The following is a 7,171-nucleotide window of genomic DNA, read 5'->3' on the forward strand; positions in this document are numbered from 1 at the left end:
TGTTGAAATTCAGATCCTGAATCTGCATAGTTCGACCGTATTGTAAGCTTGAGGAACGAAGTCAGTATTTTATTTTGTGCAATGAGCTGCAGTTTAATAAAAAATTCAATTTCCCTGCACACCAAAACAAGTCACGAACTTGTACATCAAGAATCTGTCTTTACCAACAGATATGTGAAGAATGTGTGGATGTGTCACGGTTTAAGAAGATAAAATGAGAAAAATGCTAAGCCAGTCAAAGAGTTATCTTTTGGGATTCAAATTTGTTCACCATGGAATCTTCTGAATCAATCCAAACTCCCATTCAGAGCATTTCTGAACTCCCACATGCCCTTTGCTCATGCATACAATCGCAGCACAGCTGAGCAGAAAACTCTGTGGGACAAACCAGCTGAATTTTTAGCAAGCACTTAGCAGATCTTTTACTAGGAAATTCAGCTTTGCAAAAAAGTGTTCCACCAACTTTTGTCACATCACTAATAGAAAATACGAAATGAGACATGTTTACCTGCCCTTTCAGATGGCCACCTAATTATTTTAAGGATGCACTGTTAGATCTGGTCATTTATTCCAGCATGATGTGTAAAAAACAGCTTTTGGTGTCCTTATAGCCACAATAGTGAGTTTTGGGTTTTAAAACATGAATCCAGCAAGAAGAAGGGCCTTTACAAGGCAACAGGATGAGAAACCCTTAAGCCTCTTAATAGAAACAAATGATCAGGGTCCACAACCACACATTTTGGTCTAGATCTCAAAGGTGAATTGACATTTAGCACCAATTTAAGTCCAGTGTCACTTAGCACAGTAACTGTCTTGTTTTGTTCCATTGGGAACATGGTGCAACAAGAATTTTACTTCTTCTTTTGGCTGCTCCCTTTATGGAGTTGTCATAGTAGATCATCTGCATCCATCTCACCCAATCCCTAGTATTCTACTCTGTCACCAACCCTCTGCATGTCCTCCTTCACTTCATCCATAAATGATCTCTGTGGTCTTCCTGGCAACTCCATCTTGAACATCCTTTTTCAAATACATCCCCGATCTCTCTTCTGCACATGTTCAAACCATCTTAGCATTGCCTCTCTGACTTTGTCTCCAAAGAGCTCAACCTGAGCTGTCCCTCTGAAGTAATTATTTCGAGTCCTGTCCATCCTGGGTACTCCCAGTGAAAATCTGAGTTTCATCAACTCTGCCACCCTTTCTTTCACTTTTGCTGACGTCCTTCTGTCACAAATCACCTCAGGCACCCATTTAAACTCTTCCACCTTCACCGATATACCTGTGTCCTTCTCATTCATACACATTCTGTCGTGCTTCTACTGACTTTCATTCCTCTTCTCTTCAGTGCATACCTCCACCTCGCCAGGTTCGCTACCACATGCACACTACTCTCACAACAGACTTCTTACTCCCAGATTCTACAGGAGAATCTTAATATAAAACATACATAAATATAATACACCATAATGCACTACACCCACATTATCAGAGCCCAAGGAGCTAAACTTGGCACACTAGTAAATCTTGAGCTCTGTCCACACTGGAAGCAATTTGCATCACTTTGAAGCCGACTGCTCGTCCCTGACAGACATTCCAGGCTCTAGTTGCCTAGGTAACCCACTAATGTATTTACCACCAGGTCATATGCCAGTCAAAGGTATCCTCTGCTCTTTTTGATAATGCTGTCCGTCGCTCGCCTAGAACTCCAGAAAAGTTGAAACCAGGTTATTTTGCCTGTAGTCACTAAAGTTGCAAAATTTCCTTCCCTTTCTATGGTCTCTAGTCATCACAACGCTTCCAGTATGGACACAGCTTTGGACCCCTGAAGGCTCTTACCTTTATCAGATATCAAAGGTTGCCTAGCAACCAACAAGCAACGGACTTAAATGTCATGTTTTTAGCAGGTATGCACCTATGAAACGCTATGAAAGCATTTGATCATGTTTATTTCACAGCGATAATATCTATTAACTCATATTTCAATTATGTACGAGATATTATGATGCCAAACACTGAGCAATGGGCTAAAATTACCTGTTTCTTGCCTTTCTGCAGCCCAAACAATACCGTAGCACTGGCATGTACTAGCGTCAGCACAAATCCATCTGGTAGTTCCTATTAGTACTTGGTTTCAATGGAGCTGCACAAGTTAATAATTATGAAAGAAGCAGGCTACTAAATTAAATAACAAAATTCACAAAAAAAGAAAAGAATCCCCGCCTTCCTCCAATGGCAATGGACTTGGCCAATTAGCAGTAGATATTTGTTCAGTCATCCAACTCTAATGACTGCAACAGTTATTGCTATTACTGATTAATCTGATCATTATTTTTTAATTAAACTTGGTCTATATGTATCAGCTAAACTAAAAAAAAAAAAAAAAAAAAACATTAAATTGAACAAAGCAAAAGATAAAGTCTTCTCTCATTTTAATAAAAGCCAAATTCCCCCTAGGGGTTTCTATAAGGTCTACTGAAATCTTAAAGACGTTTTCTGATTTTTTTATTTATTTTTTCATAAACCAACAAACTACTAGTTTTTGTAGCTCCAGTACCAAATGTTTGCCATTCCATATTTCATTTAAATAGTTGTGGGTTAGATCCTTGAATTTGGATATCACAAAAAAAGTTATTCATAGAACTTTGAGTTCATTACTTTATCTAAAAGTCACCAGTTTTTTCCCCAGCCACCGTGCAGAGGTACTACAGCCTGCATTGCAGTAGCCTTTCTGCTTGACTCTCTCTTTTCAGATGCTTTCTGGCAGACTGAAACCTGCAGCTGTCCTGCACTGCGCATTGGGAAGCAACAGAGGGGAGAAGCCGTGGTCACTATTTGGCAGGATACTGAGGCATGATGAAGCATAACATGTTTTTTTTCTAACATGGGTCTCATTATTTTGCATATCCATGTGGAAACGTTCAGACTGATAACTCTTGCCGTGACAACCCAGACGTGACAGTCATGGCATAAAATTGCACAAAACAATCCGCGGAAAAGTGAATCAGAAACGGAAACAGTATAAATAAGTCCCGAGCCGCTACCTACCTGCTAACAATAGCCAGCTAGCGGCTAATATTGAAGCTCTGTAAAAGTGCTTCCAGCGTTAAATTACGGCCAAACTTTAAACGCACTTTACCATAAAGGAATCAATAAAATTCGTAAATAACAGGCATATGAAGAGCTCATTTTACATCTTTAAAACTCACCTTTGTTTCGCACTTGAACGAAAGAGATGAAGGATTTTTGACAAGAGCTGTCACTGCACTTCCGGGTTAGACTGTGACGTGTCCGAACGCCCAATAAGCGACTGGCCATGCTGGGATTGTTTTGGTTTTGACTCTGGGTGTTACGGGAATATACAAATTTCCTATTTAATTACGAGCAGCTGTCTGTCATCAAAATCAGTAGACTAGCACATTTACTATCACTCGTAGACAAACTACATTTTCTTTATTTTGTTTGGTTTAGCTGTAGGAATTTCTTTTCGTTTTTTAAGATAAGAATTAAAAGAAAGCAAAGGGCACATAATAAGAATAAGCCTCAGATAAGAAATTCACTGAGTTATGGTAAAAGGTTTGTAGTCTGAGTTGCTCTAAATTCAAAGTATTTCAAACAAGGAGCTTTTCCCTTGACCTCAAAATAATTTAGTGGCCCTTAATTATAACCAGAATAAGAAAAGAAGAGAGGATATTTTAAAATAATTGTTAATTGAGAAACCAGAGATTGCTGAATCAAACCATCAAGGATTGTAATCCTTTATCTCCAGATTATTATTAAACCATCAGGCAGAAACCATGAGTGCATTTTGAGACAACAAGCTCTTTTGTCCTCACACGTTATATCATTGCTATAGCTAATATTTTCTGTGTAGTATATATAAATACTTATAGTCACATTAGATTAAGTTTCTATGGATGTCATATATTTTATATGCACTGATGTGTGAGATTCATTATATTATTAGTTGTAAAATCAAAAAATAATAAAAAAAAAAGTAAAAGATTTGTGATATTATGTGTGAAATTCCAAAAACTTAACACAATATGACAAAACCCTTTAAGTATTTCAGAAGTCACATTCTGTACAACAAATATACATAACGATATGTTTTATATATATATATATATATATATATATATATATATATATATATATATATATATATATATATATATATAACATATCTTCAGCTACTGCAACCCTTCAGCTTATTATCCACAATACATTTTGATCATCATACAATTATATATAATTGATGCTACATCTTTCTGTCTTTGCACCTTTTGCTAATTTTATAAAAAGCTAAACACTATCAGACATGCCGCCTTCACTTACCCAGAACTTAAAATGAAAGGCAGCTACCATACAGTAAACAGCACCAAGTATCATCTCAGACTTCTTATTGCATTGTCTGGATGGGTATACAGGCTGTTATTATGAAGGAAGTTTATTTTTAACAGGCCTCCAGTCTGTCCTGCTTTAGCAGCTCTAAAACATATTCTCAATTACCATATGCTGTAAATAAAAAATGGTCATAGCTTCCAGATATAAAAGGAGAAGAAAAAACAAGAGTGTCTAATAGCTGTCTAATAGCATCAGGTGGCGTCTCCTCTGGTTGCAAAAAGACATTTGGCTATAGAAACTGGTACTTGGCTCCCACGATTCATGACCTCAGCAACACTTTCCTGAGGAGTCATCCTCAGTAAAACACAACATTCATTTTATAAATGATAGTCCGATTAAAGTAAAAGAGCAGGATAATTTGGTATGCTTTACTGTATGACTGACAACTTGATACAGTCTAAGTATGCAGCATCCCTTTGTTTCTCTGTCCGATCCACCCCTTACATATCACAATGTGTTCAAAACATTTGAACAGCAAAAACACTCTGCTTCAGTGCCATTCTGTAAGGACAAGCAAGGCAAGCAGTGCTTCTTTGTCTACCTTTAACAATGACTTGAGGTGAGCAAGCTAAGAGGCCAGTAGCCGTTTTCTGGTTTAGGAAAAAAGGCTGATCTTTCATTGTAAACTGATGGGAGACCAGCGTGCGAGGCAAGCTGCCGCTGGCTCCACTTTCACTGCTCTGAGACTAATTACAATCTGCACTTTGTGTGGAAACCCAGCTAGCATTAGCAAAGTTGTTAATAACTCATTTAATACACTAGTGAGGAAAGCAGATGATGATGGAGAGGGGACAGCAGCTCTAACTATGTCTGGCCTAATAGAACAGGGAAGCTGAGCAGGTGCAAGTTCAGTAGCACTTTCAGATTAGCATCTATGAGAATGTCTGATTGTAGTACGTTTAACCAGCTGCTTTGCCAACACTTCATTTTCCATTCATATTTTAATAGCCCCTGTAGATATTTACAGTTAACTGTGTGACAGACTGCTCAGGCCTTTTAGTTCAGCTGATTTATTTTCATTTTTGTTGTTTTTACTATACTATTTTAATATACTTTTTAAAAATAAATATATAGGCATGTGTTTTGGAGCTCATGAAAACCTTTTTTCTTACAAAATATGTGGTCCTCATCGGACAGGACAGCCAGTAGAAACAAAAGATTTCAAGATTATGCTTTGCATTAAACCAGGGGTGTCCAACTCCAGGCCTCAAGGGCCAGTGTCCTGCAGGTTTCAGATGTGTCCTTGATCCAACACATCCGATTTAAATGTTACCTCTTCAACATGTCTTGAAGTGCTCCAGAGGTCTGGTAATGAAATAATCATTTGATTCAGGTGTCCTGACCCAGGGTGATATCTAAAACCTGCAGGACACCTGCCCTTGAGGCCTGGAGTTGGACATCCCCGCATTAAACAGAATATAAAGTATTTAAAATGAGCTCAACCTTAAATATATACAGCAGTAATATTAATATGTTTAGCACAAATTCTTTCCTTAAAAACAACAGAATCAGTGACAAAGCAATCCAACTCCCACAGGAAATAAGTCTGACTTACTGCTGGCAAACCCAAGCTTTTGCATCAGTTGTACAGGGACCACATGGCCCGTAGAAATGGACCAGGCAGCCCATACTGAAGGGTGGCTGGCCTCTCTGTTAGAGATAGGGTGAGGAGTTCAGTCATTTGAGAGTCATGTCAGAGTAGAGGCGCTAATCCTTCACGTTGAAAGGAGCCAGTTCAGGTGGTTCAAGCATCTGATCAGAATGCCCCCTGGCCGCCTCCTGGCTAAGGTGTTCCAGGCATGTCTCCCTTTCTCTCCCTCTGTGAAAAGCTTGGGTGTCATTCTCGATAGCACATTATCCTTTAACTCACATATCAATAATATTACACGTGCAGCATATTTCCAACTCCGTAACATTAATCGCCTCCGCCCCTTCCTCACACCTCACGCCACTGCCATTCTCATCCATAATCTTGTTATCTCTAGAATTGACTACTGCAACTCATTATTATTTGGCCTTACACAAAAATCTATCAACAAGCTCCAACGTGTCCAGAACTCTGCTGCCCGTATTATTACTAGGACTTCCTCTACCCACCACATCTCCCCAATCCTGAAGCAACTTCACTGGCTCCCGGTCAAATTTCGCATCCATTTTAAAATAATTCTGTATACATTCAAGGCTATTCATTCTCTCTCTCCACCGTACCTCTCTGACTTATTACAGATGAAGCTCCCATCCCGCTGCCTCAGATCTTCATCTTCTCTTTCTCTCTCTGTTCCCTCTGCTCGTCTGATCACAATGGGAGGGAGGGCCTTTAGCTGCTCTGCCCCTCGACTTTGGAATTCCCTACCCCCGGACCTCAGAAATATTAGTTCATTCTCTCTTTTTAAGTCCACCCTCAAAACTCATCTGTTTAAAATTGCCTATTCTTAAATTTCTGTATGTTTTAACTTTTATCTTCTATTTTTATCATTGTGTATATTTCCAGTTTTTATCTGTTGTACAGTGTCCTTGGGTGCTTTGAAAGGCGCTATTTAAATAAAATGTATTATTATTATTATTATGTCCCATTGGAAGGAAGCCCCAGGCCAGACCCAGGACGTATTCGAGAGATCATGTCTCTCAGCTGGCCTGGGATTGCCTCAGTGTTCCCCCAATAAGCTGTAGGAGGTGGCTGGGGAAAGGGGAGCTCTGGGCCTCTCTGCTTAGACTGCCTCTACGACCTATTCCCAGATAAGCAGAAGAAAATGCTTAGATGGTTGGA

At 39.1% G+C, this 7,171-nt stretch overlaps 1 protein-coding gene across 4 annotated transcripts in view; it reads right to left on the minus strand.

Moving 5' to 3' along the window:
* The window catches only part of spop (speckle type BTB/POZ protein), a 99,133-nt gene extending 95,816 nt beyond the window's left edge, over positions 1-3,317 (minus strand). For 3 of the 4 annotated variants that reach the window (XM_086289958.1, XM_086289961.1, XM_086289959.1), the window contains exon 1: positions 3,207-3,290. The gene's annotated coding sequence lies outside the window, so the exon portion shown is untranslated. Of the gene's footprint in view, positions 1-3,206 lie in introns of all 4 variants that reach the window. The other variant, XM_086289960.1, reaches the window with a different exon arrangement.
* Between the last annotated feature and the right edge of the window lie 3,854 nt (positions 3,318-7,171).

This window comes from Aulonocara sp. 'chitande type north' Nkhata Bay, linkage group LG4 (genome assembly GCF_057382095.1).
Source record: "Aulonocara sp. 'chitande type north' Nkhata Bay isolate Kocher_YH1m ecotype deep benthic linkage group LG4, A_spYH_male_GT1.1, whole genome shotgun sequence".
In the NCBI taxonomy this organism is placed as follows: domain Eukaryota; kingdom Metazoa; phylum Chordata; class Actinopteri; order Cichliformes; family Cichlidae; genus Aulonocara; species Aulonocara sp. 'chitande type north' Nkhata Bay.